Source organism: Equus caballus, chromosome 19, assembly GCF_041296265.1.
Source record: "Equus caballus isolate H_3958 breed thoroughbred chromosome 19, TB-T2T, whole genome shotgun sequence".
NCBI classification, from domain to species: domain Eukaryota; kingdom Metazoa; phylum Chordata; class Mammalia; order Perissodactyla; family Equidae; genus Equus; species Equus caballus.
Window position 1 is genome coordinate 6,551,420 of NC_091702.1, and position 21,626 is coordinate 6,573,045.

A 21,626-nucleotide genomic window follows, 5' to 3' on the forward strand; every position below is an offset into this window, starting at 1 on the left:
ATAGGTATACTTGATAAATCCAAACTGGAGAATATATTTTTAAAAGCAAAGTTAAATAAATAGATGTTTAAAGATAATATAAGGATAAAAAACATTCAATTTCTCACTATCTGAATATATTATATGTGATCCATCCTTATGAATCAATGATGTCAACCCTTGCTTTGGTCACCTCTCTGTGGTATTTACACAAACCACTTCCCCTGCACCTCATTCAAGATGTTTCTGTATTGCTTTTGGATCAATAGTCTGAAAGGCACACCCAACCTTACCGCATCTTAGTTCTTGATGCTTCCTGTTATGGGTTGAATTATGTAAACTTAAAAATTCATATGTTGAAGCCCTAACCCCCAATGCCTCAAAATACAACCTTGTTTGGAATGTCCTGCCTTTCTTCTGGGCAGAACCCCTGCCCCATTGCAACACGGCCTGGGGTGGGAATCTTCTTCTCCTAGAATAACACGCCTATTCTATAAATTGCTACCAGGGAGCAGTCTCTAGTCTTCTAAGCTGCCTCCTCATGCATGGAAACTTCACTCTATGAGCAAGCTGGGGCTGGGGCTGGCTTATCAGGCTGTCCATCTTAGCCTGCTGTGCCTATAGGAGAGCTTATGTCCTACAAGTGGGACCTTGGGAAGGTAAAGGGGCCCCAATCCTCTCTGCTGTACTTACTTGGAAGATGGCTTCTGCAACATGGGCTAGTTGTGGAGGTGAATGAAAAACACTGGGACTCTGTCCCTCTAGGGGTAAAACTGTAGCACAAACTGGGAGCTGTGAGGAGAGGTAGCCACCACCTTCTTGGCTGCCAATTCCCAGAGTAGAGTGAGTGGGATAGAGCTTCCATAACAGAATGGTAAGAAAGACTGTGATGCTCAGTGTTAGATTCTTGCTCTTCATATCCAAATTTAATAGATTTCTTTGATTGAATGTTTCTTCAGTTATTGTAGCCTTAGAACAATTTTCTAGCGGCATTAAACAATTGCATTTTAGGTATTGTTTACCAAAGAGTTGTTTTGCTGGGGAGATAATCCACTGAGCTCCTTACTCTGCCATTCTGGAAGTGTCACTTATGGGAATCTCCCTAACTTGTGACTTTGAACCTCACTTTTTAATAATTAAAGTAAGGGTGTGATAATAATATGAAAGTAGAAATGTGACGAGGTCCACAAGGTTATCTTTGATTTGGAACTGGAACGTAAGAATGCAGAAAAAAAGAGAAGAAAGTGAAATTTCAAATCACTATGATATCTTCTTTTCTTAAAAGTTAGGGTCTTACTCTTGCAGACAAATGGAGATTTGCTTAAGAACAAAGAGATAATTTTTGTAATTTTACTAAATGTAGACAGAAACTTACACATAGAGAAGAAAAGTTTGAGAACCTGTGGCTCTAAGGAGCTCGATTATGCTATGTAAAAATATTAATTATCTTTATGGTGTACAAAGCAGTATTTTCTTAAGTTATATTTAATTGATAACAATTATTTTTTTCTGTGTTTTGATTTAGATGGTCCAAAGACTGAATATTTTTTCTTCTAGGGAGATGGTATTTTTATATGTGTGTGCATGTGTGTATATGCACGTGTGTGTGGATGTGTGTTCAAATCGTTGAACAAAGGAGAAATAGGGACTGATTCTGAAGATAACTAAGAGGATGTGTTGACATGATTGTCACCTAAAACTATGAGATAAGCAAAAAGAACTTGGTATACTCAATGTAAACTGTACTGTTGATCTCAGTTTTCAATATGCCAGATTTTTGTAAATACATTATCTTATGTTATGTATATTCTGTTATATTATATTACAATTGCATGATATTTATATTACAGTATCAATTGTAGATGGATGTATTAGTTTTCTAGGGCTACCGTAACAAATTTCCATAAACTGAATGGCCTAAGACAACAAAAATTTATTTTCTCACAGTTCTATAGGTTAAGTCCAAAATCAGTGTTTTGGTGGGGCCATGCTCAGAAGGTGTTAGGGAATAATCCTTTTTTTTTTTTTTTGAGGAAGATTAGCCCTGAACTAACTGATGCCAACCCTCCCCTTTTTGCTGAGGAAGACTGGCCCTGAGCTGACATACATGTTCGTCTTCCTCTACTTTATACATGGGACGCCTACCACAGCATGGCGTGCCAACTGGTGCCACGTCTGCACCCAGGATCTGAACCGGCGAACCCCAGGCTGCCAAAGCGGAACGTGCGAACTTAACTGCTGTGCCGCTGGACCGGTCCTGGGAATAATCCTTACTTGCCTCTTTTAGCATCAAGTGGTTGCCACCAATCCCTAGTGCTCCTTGCCTTATGGCTGCATCACTCCAAGCTCTGCCTCTGTCTTCATAAGACCTTCTTCCCTCCATGTCTCTGTGTCTGAATCTCCTTATGCTTATAAGAACACCAGTTACTGTATTTAAGGACCACCCTAATCCAGTATGACTTCATTTTGATTTGATTACATTTACAAGACTCTATTTCCAAATGAAGTCACATTAACAGGTTCCAGGTGGACATGAATATTTGGAGGACATTATTCAACTTTACTACAATGGGCTTGCATGATAACAGCAAGTTATTGTTAGTGTGATATGCTATGGGTGGCATTTATCTAGGGGATATTGTGTATCTCCACTGTTATTTGTTAAGGGAGGAAATAGCTCTTGGAATGGAAAACATGTACTAGGGTGACAGGTATTCGGGGTTTCTGTCTTTGGTTATTTCTTTATCAGGGAAGTTGGAGACACGGTAGTGAGGTAAAGGAGTTGTGCTCAACAAACTCTTTCTTTGGGGAGGTAAACACATCTTGCAATGTCATGAAAGAGTAGAGGCCGAGGAAAGGTCCATGCATTTAGGGATCCTTGTGGAGGACTTTGGTCTCCTGATCTATGAGAATAATCTCTTCTATGTGAGGCCTTAACTTTCTCCTACTTATAGATCCACTTTCATTCATAAGTTATGAACAAATTTTTGATAAATGTAGTTGCCTGGTCTCAACCATTACTATGGGGTAATAAAGCGTTAACCTTGGGATAGCCTAGCCCAGGGACTGTAGAAAGTGACTTCTAATAGGCACCGATAAGTCCACGCAGTGGAGAACCTGCTGGGTCCAGGATACAGTAGGTGATTAATGAACAGTTATTATGGTTGTTTTTCATCTATGACCAATGCTAAACTTGCCACAATAACAGCACATTCCTGCTATTGTTTAGTCCTCTCAATAAATCTGTTTATTCTTTTAAATGTGAGAACAGTATATCTATGCTGACTTTCTGTCGTAGAAAAATGAATGTATAACTCATGTTCCGAACTCTGCGGAGTTGGCCAGCTCTCCTCCTCAAATTCTCTTGGATCCACTTGTATGAGATCCAAGTAATTTCGTAGACATCTGTAAGTTAAAAGATGAATTGTACTATGTGCTATGATTTGCCTCTAGAAAAATATGAAAATTTTCGTGACTGCCTTTTGGACAGTTCACTTCAAAACTGTGAAAATGTTAAACTAAAGTGGTTGCAATAAATATATTGAATTACTTAATTTCTTTGCTGTTTTTCATGCTCGGTGTTCTCTAAGCTTCCTGTATTTGTGGGTTTTAACTCTAACTCACTGTTACTATACCGTAGGCTAGTTGGTGTGCTAGTACGGTGCGGGGAAGAAGACATTCTATAATCCTCCTATTAAATCTTGGTATTTTGGTGGCCTGTGTCTCAAGTTTGTGACGTTCACAAGCATTTCTCAAGTGGTGTAGCTTTTTTGTCCCTGGTCTCCTACTCCCTTCCTTGTCTTCGGTGATGCAAATATATCTCCTTGAAGCCATGACTCTTGTGAAATATTTTTCCCCATTGGGTGAAACAGGAAGACTAGGTGGATCTAAAATGAGACAATGCCCTTCTCCCAACTTGGAGAAGTCTATAGCAAAGTTTTTTCTGCTGAAGACTTGGTCTTTTTATGGAGAAGGCTCTGGGCATATTTCACAATAATTTCTCTTTCCCTTCCACTGTCAGAGCCATGAAGGGATCCTTCTTGCAACTTCCCTCTGAGGATGCAGTGGCGTTCCTGGAGGTTAAAACCACAAATATATGTGGGCTTTTCTAAAAATATGGCTCCAGGATTGTCTTACTCTTATGCTAAGCACTGAATCTCCAGCAATATTTCAAAATTACTTGGTTAATGACTCCAGAAGTTTCTGTTCCAGGTAAGTAGATCTCAGCTGTATCTCTCTGGATGCATTTGTCTCTCTAGATTTCTGGGTGGCAATTTGCTCTGCAATCTGAGTTCTTTGATGGGATCAGGAAAAGGCACTGATTTTTGGTTTGTGTATTAAAAAAAAATTTTAACAGACATAAGTAATAAATTCCAACCTCTTTAAATGTTCAAGCTGAAATCTAAGGGGTTTTTTTTAGCTTTTTATTTTAATAAAGATTTTAGAGTAACAAAAGTTGCAAAAGCAGTACAGAGAGTTTCTACATACTATCCATCCAACTTCCTCCAATGTGAACATCTTATATAATTTTGCTAACATTGTCCAAACAAAGACATTTACGTTGACACAATATAATTAAATAAAGTAGATCTCATACAGATTTCAACAGTTTTACATTCACTCTTGCTTTCCTTTTTTTAAATATACTTCGATGAAATTTTATCATGCACACACGCCTGTGTGACCATCACAACGGTCAGAATATAGAGCTTCCTTTACCACCAAGACCCCGGCCCAAGTTACCACTGTGGAGTTATTTCCTGCACCCAGTGCTAACTACCATAATTCTCTTGTTTTGAGAGTGTTAATGGAATCACTCAGTATGTGATCTTTGGAGATTGTCCTTTTTCACTCAGCATAATGCTGTTAAGACCTGTGTACATTGTTACAGGTAGTAGTAGTTCACTCGTTTTTATTGCTGAGCAGTATTCCATTATACGAATACATGAGTTTGTTCATCCACATTCTCATCAAAAGACATTCCTGTTGCTTTTAGTTATTGGCTCTTGCAAGTAAAACTGTTTTTGTGTATATAGGTTTTTGTGAACATTGATTTTCATTTCTCTATATGTATGCTAGAATACAATTAGGTTGTATGGGAAGTATGTTTAACTTTTTTTTTTCTGAGGAATATTCGCCCTGAGCTAACGTCTGTTGCCAATCGTTCTCTTTTTGCTTGAGGAAGATTCACCCTGAGCTAACATCTGTGCCAGTCTTCCTGTATTTTGTATGTGGGTCACCACCACAGCATGGCCGCCAATGAGTGGTATAGGAACTGAACCAAGGCTGCTGGAGCAGAACCTGCTGACCTTAACTGCTAAGCCACTGGGCTGGCCCCTGTTTAACTTTTTAAGAAAATGCCAGACAATTTTCTGGAATAGCTGTACCTTTGTGTATTCCTACCAGTGAGTTTGAGATCTGATTGTTCCACATCCTCACCGGTACTTGATGTTGCCAGTAAGTATTTTTTTGTTTGATGATTCTTATACATGTGTGGTAGTATCTCATTGGGGCTTTAATTTTTATATTCAGTGTATTTTTCTCTCTTTATCTGGGTTGAGTAATTAGTATTCATCTATCTTTAAGTAAACTAATACTTCTCTTACTTCAAATATACTGTTTAACTTGTCAATGAGTCTTTTATTTCTGTTTTGTCCTTTTCACTTCTATAATATTCATTTAGTTCTTTTTTATCATTTCTATTTTTCAGTTGATATTTTTGATTGATTGAATTTTTGTCATCATATTCCTCTTTAATTCTTTGAATACATTATCTACTAGTCTTTTAACATACTTATAATAGTGTGTTTGAAGTTTTTCTCTTTGAAATCTGGACCCATTAAGGGTTAATTTCTAATATCCTTTTTTTTTAGCATGGGTCACAATTTCTTCTTTCTATGCATGTCTAGGTAATTTAGGTTGAATATTGGATATTTTAGATAATGTATCATAGCAAATGTGATTATATTTTGTTTTGCTAAGTTTTTTTATTGGTTGTTTGTTTGTTTTAGTAACCCAGAATTACACTGTTCAATCTTCATCCTTCACTAAGTGTAGCTATTATATTGATATCTCTGCCCAATTTATCTTCTTCTTCTATTTTGTTTCTACTTATCTTCTAGCCTAGTTTTTTCGGGCTTTTCTTGTGTAGACATAGCTTAATGGCCAACCAATGATTTCAGTAGAAGTTGTGCTCAAATACTCCAACTGTGTAAGGCTCCCAACCTCTGCTGATTGATCAGTGTGTGGGTTGGGGAATAAATTAAAGTTTGCAATCAGTTCTCAAGTTTTTTCCACCTTCCACATCTGTTTTGGACTCTCTTTAGTCTCGGGGAATCTGCATAGTTTCATTGCCATCCAGTGATGTGTGGCGACCTTATATCAAGCCTTCCATTAGTCTTTCAATTTCAGGGTTTTTTCTGATAATGATCTACCATTTGCCATAAAACAAGATTGAAAACTTAGTCTAGTAAATTATTATTTTGTCATGTCCATTCCCAATTTTTATTATTCAAAACCCTATTTTTTGTCTCACCCCTTGCCCTGAATCAACATCACCATCTCCAGAATTGAAGCTACTATTTCTCACGGCCTGCACCAGGTTCGTGAAGCTACAGTTCTCACCAACAGAGCTGCAGAGTGGCCATGTGGATAACAGTAGCTCCAAGTAAGAAGGCACAGATTGCTGCATGAATTACCAAATCTAGAAGGTTTTCAAGAGTGAATTCTTCTCCATTTGTTGCCTGCTAGTGGTCAATTTCCAATACCCTGAAATGGCTGTTTTTGAGAATTTTGTCTCATTTTTAACTTTTATTTGTGGAAGAGCATTGCAATTTTCATGTACCACTTCTACTGGAATTAATGTCTTGTTGCTCAGCACCCAAATACACTTTATTCTGCATACACTCAAATACACTTTATACTGCATACAAGATGTTAAAATAATCATTGTTTATTCAGACTATGATAGATTAATAAATCATATAAACATTAGATCTTTTGATTCTTCCACAACACTTGAAACATTACAATCATTATAGTTAACCCCATATTATAGTTGAAGAAATTGAAATTCGGGTAGATTTAGTGACTCTCTTATATGTGGTTATATAATGGGTTAGTTTCAGAGCTATCACTTAAACCTAGGTCATCTGTTTTCTCTTGCTGTTTATTATTATTTGAAATTAAATTAATCTTAAGAACTCTTCGGATAGAATCTGCATCCCACTTGAAATTGTATTTCCACTTACGAGGAACACTGCATATACATTTATAGACATAGGTACAATTTTATTTTATAAAGCAGTAAATTGATCTGAAAATTTAGTTTGAGGAATAAATGAAATTCTATCTATCTGGCATTCTTATAAATGTTCACTTCTTGAGTGTTTCATATTAAACTTTCCCTCACTTTCAATAGAAAATTCACCTTGAATCTAAGCCACACTTTAGTTCACTTCCTTATTCTGGGATCTAATTGATTCATCTTCCTGTAACATATTTGTTGCTTCTTTTTGACTCACCTTTTTGACTATGTGTGCGTGTCTGTGCATGTTGCGTTTTTATATGTTTGGATCAAGTACTACTTTATTAAAAGCAGCTAGATTGTTGTAATGATATTGTTCTAGAAGTATATTGTATTTTAGTGATTTGGCTGTATACGATCACATATCATTTTAATATTGACTCTTTTAGCACACACACGTACACATATCTTCTAAAGCTATGGCTATTGCCATTTTAGTATTTTGCCTATTAGACTCTGTATTTTAAAAAATTATTACAGCTCAATATTTTCTTGAGTGAATGAATTCCTAAGAAGTCTTTCATGATACAAATTGGATATTCTTCTGTCTTGGTATTCCAAACAAATTCAACCCTGGTCACCGGAAGTCTAAAGAAGAATAAAGTTAAATTCTACCATGTTTGGGGGAGGGAAGAATGAAGATGTTTAGAGCAAGGAGGGTCATCAGCATTTCAAAACAACTATTTGGAAAATAGAAGAGACCTTGGGTGCTAGTTCATCTGGATGTTAATGGATATGGTGGTTTGAAAGGGGAATTAGTGTGTGTTTTGAAGCTAATTAAGGCACAGTTGTTAAATGTCACATTTGTTGTTAATAAAGCATATGGTTTTAAGATTTAATCTTGCACAGATCTGGCATTTTTAACCAATATCTGCTTATACTGGGATCTGGGATGATTTGATCCTTTTGTGGTTTATTTGAATTCAGTATTCATAGCTAGATTTCAGGAGAGAACCTTTATAATATTTTAAGAGGAATTTTAAAATTAGGTTATGTTCAATGACTCAAAACTACTTATTAATATTTATATCTTAAGTTAAAAATCATAGTGTTAAACGGTATTCTAGGAATTAGAAAATATTTCAATCATTAGATAAGTAGATATTCTGGGGCAAAGAATTTGAGATCATTTTAATTACAGCACTTTAAGCTTTGATTTTTGGTAAATATTATTTTCTATCTTCATGTATCTATTTAACACAGAATTGGCCTCATATTTTCTTGACTTCCAAGTGCATGAGGATTAACAACATGAATCACACCCAACTGAAATGCACAGCAGTTCAGCTGGAATATACAAACGTTGTAGAAGTTTTCCCCAAAATTTTAATTGAAGGTCCACCTTTTAGGGCAACAAAATTTTGCTTCCGTTCAATTAATATTATCGTTCACTGTCAGGAGATAATTTGTCTTGTTTTTGTGTCTGCAATCTAGAAAGTTAGAACAAGAAGGAAATTATATCCTCTACTTGACCTCTTTTCACATCTAATTTGAGAGCATCGTTTCTGTGGAGGTAACAGTCTCCATGGTTACTGGTCACAAAGAATTTTTAAATGTTTTAACAATGTTAGGGGGACCCATGAGGCTATTGCTTTGCATTTCAGCAAATAAGGGCATTCGTGCTCTGAGACTGCATCTCTGAAATAATAAGTGTGGATTATATGAAGTGCACTGTAATGTCTGTAATAGATCAGTGGCTTATAAATTTGCATATATGGGTAGTTATTCTCTGAAAGACTCTGTACCTAAAATTGTAATTTGTCAAGGTAAAAACCTACTAATAGGTAGAATTGGATTCAAGCGTCTGGACAGATCAATATCACTGTGCTCTTCAAATAATGTGGAGACAACTCTCCATTTGGGAGATCGGTCTGGCTGTCATCGAATATGGCAGAAAACGTCATAATTGAGGGGGAAATGCAGAGTTGTCACTGGAGAAAATGAGATGGTATTTTATAAAGGATGAGCATTTACACAATAAAATAAAATGAATGTAAGTTTTCTTTTTGATAATTTTTGAAGAGAACAGCTAGAAAACGAAGAGGAAGTAAAGCATTTACTATCACGTTTTTAGCATCTTGACCATTTCATCCCGCGTAATTTTTTCCTAAAATGATCCATTCCTCAAGATGCCAATTCTATGTGCATGTAGTTATACGCCATAGATATATATAAAGGTGATACTATATGTTTACTGTTAGTCAAACATTGTGGATTTCTTCCAGCCATATAAAATGTTTGGTCAGTTTAAACATTTTAATCGATTAAACCATGTAAGTGATTAGCATATTTAAATATATTTTTCATCCTCCTCCAGTATATTTGAATTGTGAAATTTTGAGCATTTAATGTTAAAAATAAGCCAGAAATTACTCAAATTTAACATACTTTTTTTCAGTTAGACACGTTTTATCCAATTCACTTGGGACTAACTACTGACTGTATCTGCATTACAGTGATAGACCAGAGCAAGAAACTGAAGGAAATAGAGCATGGAAGTAATCCTCTGGCGTGCTGGTGTTTTGTTTGAGAAGATTTATTCTCTGCTCGGTTTCACCCATCCACAGAGTCAGTCATGCTAATTCAAGAGCTTTGTGTCACATGCTTTAAAACAAAGTTTCCCTATTAAAATTCAGCTACATTAATCTCAAAGATGGGCCTTGACTTCTTCTGCTTCTCTTCTAAAACTCAGCCATATTTTAATCTAAATTGGTTTCACATGAAAATATCAATGAAGTATATTTAAAATTATTTTGACTATGTCTTTTAGTGGTTTAAACACAGAAAAGCATAAAATGAAATGAGCAAACCAACAAAATCCCATAACTCACTGAAAGCTACTGTTACGATTTGGTGCATATGTTCTTTTCTATTTTTAGTCTTGCAACATAAAAATCATTATCTGACTTATGATGCATTCTTGTGAAAGAATTAAGAAGCCATTAGAAATGATGCCCGTAAAAGTAATTATTAAATAAAATATTATATAAAATTAAAATTATCTAAAAAGTACAAAACTATACAGCATTTTAAAAGTATGCACATGCATATTCATTCTTGCACATTTTAAAAGGACTTCTACAATCTTATTTATGTGTTCTTTATCAGGTACTTAGAATATATTGTTTCTTTGGTTCCCATTAAGTTATCAGTATAACTAATTTAGGCTAGGAGACCTGAAAAAGCGGGGAAAATCTCATACCATATATCAAATTTACCATGCAAATATGTCTGATTCAATGAAAATGTAAAACAATATTGCATTTATCTAAAAGTATATAAACAGAAGATGCTTTACCATAAAGACCATGTTACATTAATGATTTCTTATGATTCTCAACCAACATATCATATAGATTAATCTAGAAAGAGTAAATAGGATTGTAAACAATTTCAAAGGGTTTATATTCATACATTTAATTTCTAAAAAATTAATTTAATTTCTTTAAAAAATTTGGGAAACTATCAGAGATGTTTGTGCAGAAATACCAATCTCAAATATACTTAAATAACAAAAAAATAGCAACTATTTACTTATCTATGATATTTTGGTTAAGTCATTTGGTTTCTCTCTAAGAGGACATGAAATCCACTGCTGGGAGATTCTAAAAAAATGTATTTGCCAACTAGGATATACTCTGTAAATATTAGTTGGAGCTATCGCTGTAGCTTTACTGAGCTCAGGCAGAAATAATCTCTGGAACACAGGGCAGGGAAGTTAAATATACTGAATGTAGACAAGGGGCCAGAACTTTGCCAGTTGATTTAATATTGTCTTGTAGGGACTGTTCTCCTGTTCTCATATTATCAATTTTCTATCTTCGTCACATTTTCTAAAGCCTGTTCTTTTTTTATCCTCTCTCCTTTGTGCCCTTCATTTTCTCTTATTCTCTCTTCCTTCCCCACCTTTTCCCTTCCTTTTCTGTCTTTTGTAGCCAACCATCTGGGGATGTACGCGAGAACTGTTAAATGTATCATGGAAATCTAAGCCACTAACTAAGTTTTGCTCCGATCTATCCGCTCTTGTCTTCCTCATAAATTCTATTAGCGTGTCCGCAGACTAAGGAAACACGCCCTCTTCATAAGTCAGGACACACAACATGTGAAATATATCTATGCTTACAATTGCATGTGTGTATAAAATGTCTTAATAGCAATATTTTTAAAATACACGCTATTGCTTTGGTTCGCTGTTAACTAAGTTTTAACTTTGGAAAAAGCCTATCACATCGGTGAGCCTAATTGGCTCATTTTTAATGTAATGAAATTGGAATAAATATTTTCTAAAGTATGCTAATATTTTACATAATTGTAGTTCTGTATGATTTTGGCAGAAGTCATCTGTTAAACTGGGTTTATTTTGTAATGGAAAAATCAGGCATTGAGATGCAAATTGGTAAATAAAAGTTAGATAAAAGTATAGAATACAATCCAGAATTTAAATACAAGACATTCTCTGCCTGTATTGTTAGGCCGTCCACTGATTTTCATATCAAAATTGATGAATTTCACATTAACAATCGTGTCCACTTTTTCCACTTTCTAATATTTCACGTCTTCTATTAACAAATACATTATGTATTAGATAAGATGGTGTCTACTGGACATATGATGATCAAAATGTCCTGATGTATTTATTCACTTGTTCATCATTCAGTAATATTTGAGCGGGTACTATGGTCCAGGCACAATGTGAAGCACCAGCAAGAGAACAAACAAGATGGGCAGGCCTCCAGAGTCATGGAGAGCAGTCTACCATGTAAACGAGTGAAAGAAAATTCATAAATAGCACATGAGAATGTGCGTAAAAATGGCCGAAAGAAGATGTTATTACAGGGAGTAAGAGGGAAGTCTTTCTAGAAGTTCCTTTTGGGACAATTCCTTTATGAAGGAGCTCTCTGCTAGCGATGGACATAAATCAGTAAATAGGCAACTCCAATACTACATGGTAACGATGTGGGCCAGAAGCATGCACAGTGTGTCATGAGCACACAGGACAAGAGGTGGCTCTGGCCCAGAGCCGGAGACTGAAGCGAGGAAGTCTTCCTGAATGAGACAAGATAGGAGCCAAATTCTGAGTCTAAGTCCATGTTCACAGGCTAAGGAAGAAGGAGGGAAAGGTAGGAATAAAGGGATCCAAAAAGGGAAAGCAGCAAGTCTATAGAAATGGAGCCCTGATAAGCGATTGATCTTATTAGAAATCATAATTATTCCTATTTTGGCAAGTTTGTTTTAATTGACTCATATTGATGTTCCTCTCTATTTTCTATCATGACACATATAGTACAGCCTTCACTTTTATGTAATTGTGACATAAAGGCTTCATTTTACTATTTAAAACAATCTTAAACAAATAGCAGAAACGTATTTTCTTTCTTATTTTATTTGTCAGCAGGGTGACATTTCAACCAGTCCCATCTCAGGTTAATGCTGATAATTGTGTTTCGGGCCAATATCATCTGTTTGAGTCAGTCAAAGGAGGCAGGTCAACAAGTCTCTTCTTCCCTCGTGCTCCCTTATTCACAACCACTTAGCACTTGTGGGACAGACGTTGATGGCTACTCTCAGAAGCTTCAGCTGTAAATTCTCTTTTGAACCAATTCTGTCATTAATCACAGGGAAGATATGTGCTTTTTGGATTCTTTTAAATAGTGTAACCGAGAACTTAATGAGTGTCAGATAAGCAGAAGAAAAACTAATTTTCATTTTTCTTCATTTCTTGGCAAAAAAATTTGACTTTATAAAATATTCCTAAAAGTGAAAGCTCCCTCAAAGAGGTAAATGTTACTACAGCAAGACAATAGAATTTTATTTTTATATAAATCTTCCAAAGATCATAGGAGGTCTTCTCTATGCCATCTGTTAGTGACATCAATAATGTCACCCTGGAGATCTGAGGGGCATACGGAGAAGGAATAGCCTCATTTTAAACAAAAATGATATTTCTAAAATATAAGAAATATACTAATCCTCAAGCTAGAGTTCCCAAAATTTATCAAACCACACCTCCTTTTCACAGTCTTTCTCTCCATGTCTCTTTGTATTTCCATACCAAAAACATACAGAGTTTTGAAATTTAAGTATGCTCATGCAGGTAATTACTATAGTATGCAAATAAAAGTATTTCATCAAGCATTTAAATTCTACTTTATTGAAATGTAATTTACATACAATAAATTTAATTTTATGGTTTGAATTGTCCAGTTTAATTGTAAGTTTTAATTGTACATTTTGATGCCTTTTGACGAGTATATACACGCATATAATCACCACCACAATCAAGATGTAGAATATTTTAGTGTGATGGAAAAGTTCTAACAGTAATTTTCATAGATCTTATGATCTAAAGCCAAATAGGTATCTACTAAAGAAGTCGCACTATTGATAGTAAATGTAATAGGATGTAATGTAATGTAATGTAATAACTAATTAAAAAGTAATTAATATGTAATGACAATGTTATGTAAGATCTCCGAGGGCAGAGATTTCTGTCAGATTTGGCCAATGCCTTATCTGTCAGTGACATGTGCTAGGCGGTCAATACATTTAGATGAACGAATAGATGAACTAGGAGTAAATTACTTACCTGGATAACTGTTTATTCACTACTGCTGTTTGTAGCCTTTCAAATTTCTTACTATATTCCTTATAATAATAAAGAAATAAATTCTTGTTAAATATCCTTCTACTTGAATTTTCATTTGATTGTGTTATAGGAAATATATTTTGCAAGAAGGAACAATCAATATCAACGTTAATGGAGGATTCTGCTAAATTTAAACGTATATAATTTAACTATTTTATCCTATCTATCTAAATGTTATCTCTTTAACTTCAGTATCATTTTGGGTTTTTTAAAAAATACTATTTATATCTAACTCATCAAAGCAATTTCACTTGATAAACTACCTAATTCTACATTTGTTTAGTGTCATAATAACAGTGGATACACCAGTTTACGTGATTGATAGAAGCTCATCCTAGCTTGAAACATAGAAAACAATGGCTCAGTGAAAAACAATGACCCAAGCTGAGATTATTGACAAGAAGATTTTTTCCCATATAGTAAAAATTGTTAGATTGCTAAGCAAACTTTATCATCCAGACATAAGCAACTGTCTCTGGCAAAGGTAACACATCAAAACACAATGATTCAAACTGTTCTTAATCCTACAAAGAAGTTCTTTTCATTCCTGGACTGTTGCACTTCTCCATGACAACAGTAATTTTCAGTGCCTGGAAAATCTATTTGACATACTTGGGTCAGGAGTTGTTATTACCCATAACAGCAGGTGCTTCTAATTTCATGACAGCAGAAAAGCTCTCACCGATTATGCCTGCTATAAAACTTTAGACAATAGATATTTCCATTCTTTAGCAATGCCATACTCCTCATAATATAGCCTATTTCATTCTTTTATAACCCTTCTTCTCATGAAATTGCATATTCTTTTCTTTCTTACAGCAAATATTCTGGATAGTTCTCTCCCGTTCACCCTTGGCTCTTCCCGCAAGGTTTGGCTTTTCTGACAGCCGTGTCATTGCTCTGTTCTATCACACCAGCTGCTGCCTCTTTTCCAGCTTCTCCATGACTTACATCTGTGTTCACACGCTCACTGGCAGCCTCCAGAGTTTCACGTTATGCTATGTATTAATTTCAGTAGAGGGTGTGCTTCACCGAATTACTTTGCAACAATAAGCAAAACCAAGCAAGCATCATCAAAAAAATTAACAAAACAGCACAATTAAGTGTTAAATATGTACTTGCTCCCCTACAATGTCAATGAATGGGATCTTCTTTTCGGAAGGAAAAAAATAAAGGCAAATAAACAAACCGAGCTACAGTAGCAGGTGGTCTCAAAAAATCATGAAGGAAAATAATTTCTTTTGGATTGAAATACAATCCAATTCCTTTAGAAACTGTACCCCTGGAGTTTTGGGATAATTTTAGTAGAACTATTTTAAAGATCATTCTCTAGTCCTCAGTCAGGGACAACCCCATTTAGAGGCATCCAGCGACTGCAGTTAAACTTCAGTGCACTGGGAAATCTCTTTAGGAATGCAGGTGGTCCCAGCCTTCACTTTTGGAGTATGTTCAGCTAAAGAGATGAGTCCCATATCTGTCTAAAACTCCTATCCTTAGTTGATGGTTGTGAAGGAGGTCATACAGGTGATCAGTCTAATGAACAGAGTGAGTATTGAAGCCTTTCGTGTTCAACAAAAACCGTAATAAAAATAATTATAATAAACATCAGTCGACCAGCTACATTTTGTTAAACAGCCCACTGATCCTCAAAAATCTATATGGAATATAGAGAAAGACATGAAGTTGTTATTTTTCTCCCTTAATGCACATTTTACACTCCAAAAACCGTATGAAAGGCAGAAAGAGAGAGATCCTCGTGCTTTATTCCTTATCTATTCTTTCATCAGTCATCGCTAGTGTATGTTTCAGTATGTCACAATGAACGATAATTCATTAAAAACTACATTATATAGGGGTCGGTCCGTGGCACAGTGGATAAGTTCACACATTATGCTTCAGCAGCCCAGGGTTCACTGGTTGAGATCCCGGGTGCAGACCTATGCACCTCTTATCAAGCCATGCTGTGGCAGCATCCCACACCTAAAGTAGAAGAAGATGGGCATGGATGTTAGCTCAGGGCCAACCTTCCTCAGCAAAGGGAGGAGGATTGGCAGCAGATGTTAGTTCAGTGCTAATCTTCTTCACAAAAAACCACTACAACATATAAGGGCCAGCCCAATGACACAATGATTAAGTTTGAGAGCTCCACTTCAGTGGCCTGGGGTTCACAGATTCGGATCCTGGGTACAGCCCTACACACAGTTCATTAAGTGGTGCTGTGGCAGCATCCCACATACAAAATAGAGGAAATTGGCACAGATGTTAGCTCAGCAACAATCTTCCTCACCAAAAGATCACAAAACAAAAAAACTACAATATATAAATATTTTTTATTAAAGACCTAGGGACTTACCATAGTGTATCTTATTTTTATGAAAAAAGTTCATGGCTTTCTTGGTTGGAGAAATGGGAAATTAATACAGATAGTCAAGAGTTGAGACTAATGTACAAAATGGAAGTGTTTATAACATAAAGCGCCAGAAAAAAGGGCCTGTAAACCAATAAATTTGACCAAATGAACATTAAGCTTCCTTATAAAGACAATTATGAGTGTGAATTCTAGGATGAAAATATTTCTATCTACCACCTGCACTTTAGAAGATAAGGTACATAATAGTAGAAGCTTATCTGTACCCGAGCAGAGTTTCACACATTCTAGGTGGTAAATATATTTTGTTGAGTGAATAAATAACTGAGTAAATATACAAATAGTATATGAGTACCTAAAAAAACTATAGATATGCCACTATTAGGTCATTAAAAAACAAGTTATGCCACACTAATCTGTATTCCATTTTAGACAGGGTTATTAATTATAGAGTAGCTTACATATAGAAAGGAGAACCCCACCCTGGAAGATTGTATAATTAACCAGATTCTAGTCTTTGAACAGATCTGATTACAACTCTAATCTGAATAAACTTCGCTTGTGATATTCCCTGGTGGCCTTTCTTTTACATTTTCCTATTAAATTGCTTTACTATTATTACAGATGATAGTATAAAAGGTAAGATTATCAAATATGTGATTATGATAGAGTAAGGAGAAGTTATTAGATTAGTAGATTTATGTTTAAGGTTCTTTAAGAGAGTAAAGTAATAAGAACAAAGTTTAATCTTAATGGGATAAAGTTTATGAATTTAATTTACAAAACCCTAGTCATATAGATTGAGTATGGGGGAGAAATGACTTATTAGAAACTCATGTGAAAGACATCAGTGGAAATTTAATAAAATTGAAGTCAAGTAAGCAACATTAACGTAAGTGCATTATAAAGCTAACTCAATGTTAGCTTTTCTTAATCGATATATGATGCCTATGTTATTTACATATATTATTGACAAGTCTGCGTACAATCTGTTTTCCACATGGCATTCAATCTGAGGCTATCTGTCACGTTCTTTAGCCTTCATAATTGTCCTCTTTAATAAGTATGTAATACTTTTGAGAGATACTTCTAGGGAAAATCAAGTTTACTTTTTCCAAATATTTTTTAAATTATCTCACCTTTACTTATATGTAATGCCTAATAAGATAAACTCAAATACAAGCCAACCCACATCATAGCTAAAATACAATGGAAATTACATTGAGGGTGTTTTATTACATTAACAAATGTTTTCATTTAACTTACTCTATGCTAGGTGAGGTGTTGAAATCATATTTAAACACTCCTCAAATATGTTTTTCAAACTATTTCATTTAACTCAATTTTAGCATAAAAATTATATGGACTTTGAAGTAATATAAATATATATTGATGTAGATATTTATGTAAATGTTTTTATAGTCTCTGGATTGTACACCATGGATATGTTTAGATAGAATCTCAGAAACCACAAAGTAGTCTCCAATTAGATATGTTAAAGAAGCAATATCAATTTTAAGTGTTTACCTCTAACTTTTAATGCCAGAAAAATCAATAAAGCCCTTTAAAATAATATAGTTGATAATCGATTAATGATTCACTACGGTTCTTAGTTAGTTTGTTTTTCTTTCCACTGATACTAAGGGTTTTTAAAGTCTATATATTTCCACTATTGATCATGAATAATTTCGCTTTTATTTTATATTTGACCTTCCTCCAGCCATAATGTAGAACAAGGAAAATGTAGAGGTCTGAGGACTGATCCTAGAACACATCAGTGTTGAGAAACCAACAAATGAGAAAGAGAAGTCCCAGTGAATTAGCAGGTAAGCCAGGAGAGTGTACTATTTTGTAGGTTAAGAAAAGAGCTTCAAGAAGGAGGGATTGAACTACTATCCCAAGTGCTGCTAAATCAAGTTAGATGTGGATGGAGAACCGACCAATAGACATAGCAAAGTGGAGATCAGTTTCTCTGGAACAAGAGGGACAAACACTTGATCTTTCAAGAAGGGATGAGTAGGGAATGGAATAATGGGGTAGCGTTGGAGGTAGGCTTTATAAGAAAGGAGATCAAAGCACGTCTGTATGCTGATCATTTGGTCCAGGAAGCAAGGAGAAAATTCATGATGCAGGAGAGAGAGGAAAATTTGGGGGGTAGAAATATCAAAACAAGAACATAGCATCTTGGGCAGAAACTGAAAAGTTGCTTTAGATAGAAACTGAGACAATTCATCCATAGAAACAAATGAGAACTTAAGTATGAATGTATATAGAAGTAAATTATTAGGTGAGGTAGCAAGTCTTTGAGAAAACTCCCTTCTAACTCCTATTTTTTTATGCTGTGGAATAAGAAGCCAAAATATCTGAGCAACAGGATGAAAAAAGAGATGATGGAAGTTTGAAGAAGTCAAAAAATGAAAGGGGGAAGTATAAAATTCCATTAGAGAGTAGGACAGGAATGGACTAGGAAAATGCCATAATGGCCAGGCAGCATCAACTTGAGTTTGAGACAACAAGTTCAAAGGGTGGCCACTCAGCGTGGTCTTGTGTTGATCCCTCTGGCCACTTTCAGTGGCTGGAATTCATGTGATGAGTAGGCAGGATTGGATTAAACCACATTTTTTGGCAGAAAAAAATAGGAAAAAATATGTTGAGTTGCATTTAAGTTGTTAGTACAAATTCATTTTCCCAAACTGTAGAAAACATATAGATAAATAGCTGGGAGTATAGTTATTCTGGCTTGCTCTTTCAAGACACATGGAATATACAATATTAGGGAATTAATTCCTACAACAGGAGATGGTGCAGATGGAAGGAGTAGAATATCACAGATATGAGCACATTACTGGGTAGTGAAATACATCTAGAGTGAATCCTAGCTTCAAAACTATTCTGGGAACCCAGATATTTTACTTAAACCTCCCTGGTAGTTTCTTTACTTTATTTTAATCATAAGTTTGATGTGAGAATTTAATGAAATAATATATGTGAAATATTTAGCAATGCCTTTCTTGACATTAAATAATCAATTTATGATTTATTACATTTAATGTTGTTTCTCCGTGAAGATTCCTATTTTTTCTGCTTCCCATGCATGTTACTTATACCTTTGCTGTGTATTCTTCCAATCAACATATATCTTCACTACAGATTTGCCTTCATCAACATTTCACCCATGACTTCCTGATTATCACTAGTTGCCTCTTGCTCGTTTGATGTTGTTAACTAAATTCATCCTGGGGATGTTCAGAGGTTATTTCCTCATAGAGTAACAAGGATTAGACAACTCTTTCCTGACTTAGCCATTCTAAAATACACAATGTTAGTTAAAGAAATTCATTTCTCAACAAACGCATCAAAGTATAATTTTTCTGTATATTTTAAATGCACATTTATTACACAAGTTTGTTCACTTACCTTACACAGATTTTTCGCTTTTGCACATTCTATAAGAAATTTATTTGCATAATTTCAAATACGAAATGCATAAAATCATTCATCAAAATTGTCAAAGTAAATGTCAGTAGTCACTTATTTATAGGTTAAACCAAACTACCTATACTTTAGCAAAAATATGTATAATAGTCTACCAACAGAAAGTGACACTTGTAGATATTGCCAAAGTTGATTACACTAACTTTTCTTAAAGTTATTTTGGTATTGAAGAACATTCTGAATAATTTGAATAACATCAAGATAATTGCTCATTTAAAATTAAATATCATTTGAAGTTTTTTAGCAACTTATGATGCTGGATAAAATTTATTTTATTTACTTTTTATTCACAAGACTTATTCTAAGACCTGATGCCCTGTGATCCTCCCAGGGGATTCTGTTCTATCAGTTCTGTCCTAAGCCAGCATCATATCTGAGAGTGCCATTAGCATTGTCTGCTCCCTGCTCCAGAGCACTGTGAGAGGAAGCACTGTATCCCCAGGCTCTGGTACTTGAGGAAGATACTGGCAAAGGGCTTTGTTCAGGAACAGCAGGAAGGAAACCAATAGGATGGTGAGAAGCAGGAGGATGCAGGGTAGACTTCTCCTCCTCAACAGAGCTGAGTACCACAGGTCAGATAAGGAGAGTTAGGCCTTTCATCTGATCCCCTTCAAAAACAAGAGCAGATTAAAGCAAGTATACTTACAGGGTCAGGCATTCACATAATATTATTTCTGGGACAACAGACATCCCTTTTTCCTAAAAAAATTCCCAGTCTCTGCTCCCAGGTGTTTGCAATAAATTTTCAGTGAAAAATCTAAGTACTTTGTAAGAGATGTTGTGTTAGAAATAAAGTCTTAACCTTGAAACTTCCCATTTCTAAAACATATTGTTTTAATTGGAAGGCAGTGGTGGGGGAGGGGTTGGAAGATGCTACTGTAATTGGAAATGCAAAGATTCTGTGCCACGGGAAAGCCGAGCCACCTGGGAAAAGTCTCTGGGAGCTGCCCGATGTCACTTAGATCTCGTTTATTTCATCTCTGTGTTGACAAAAAGAATCGTGATAAAAGAGTTTCAGGTCCTGCCCAACTGCACTGAGGCTCAGATTCATGGGAGCTATAAGCATCTCCAAAGTAATTAGACTATAATAAAGTGTCACCCTTGTGAAAATCTATAATGTTTACAAACTCTTTCTCCTGAGGGCACTTAAAATGCTTTATTAATTAAGCAATTAAGACTGACAGTTCTGAAATTAACACTTGGTATGTACTTCAAAAACATTAAAAGACCATTATTCAAGGTATTTTCTGAAATCCTTTATAACATTCTTTTCTAAGACTTTTTTTTTTCCTTGTGATGATTTTGGCAACAGTCTTGATACGTAAACGTTTGCTGTGAAAACTTTCTTTAACTTAATTGTTGACAATTATCTTAATACAATACGCTCATGTATAAATATAAGTGGGTCAAAAATGCTCTCCTTTTTATGTTTCAAATTAATCCTTCTCAAAGCCCCTACAATGATCAATATTGCATTTAACAAGATTTTGAAAGTTATTATTCTGTTAATATTCGGTTTAATTTACCCACACAGTGGTCGAATGTCAACTTGTCCAAAACTCAAAACCACAGTAAAACTATACTTGGTTTTACATGAGGTGATTTTATTTTCTTTCCTGGAATAGCATTGATTATGTGTCTCTAAAGATATTTTATTATTAATGTCTATGGGGAGAAAGACATTTTCTCATGGGCTTTGGGAATGTAACAGGTCAATTTCTCAGAGTCTTGATTCTTTGTGTGTTTGCTATAAAGTAGAAGATCGTTCTCACTGATATGTTTGCATTTATAAAATTGCACTCCCCAGGAAAGAAAAAAATATTTCATATATG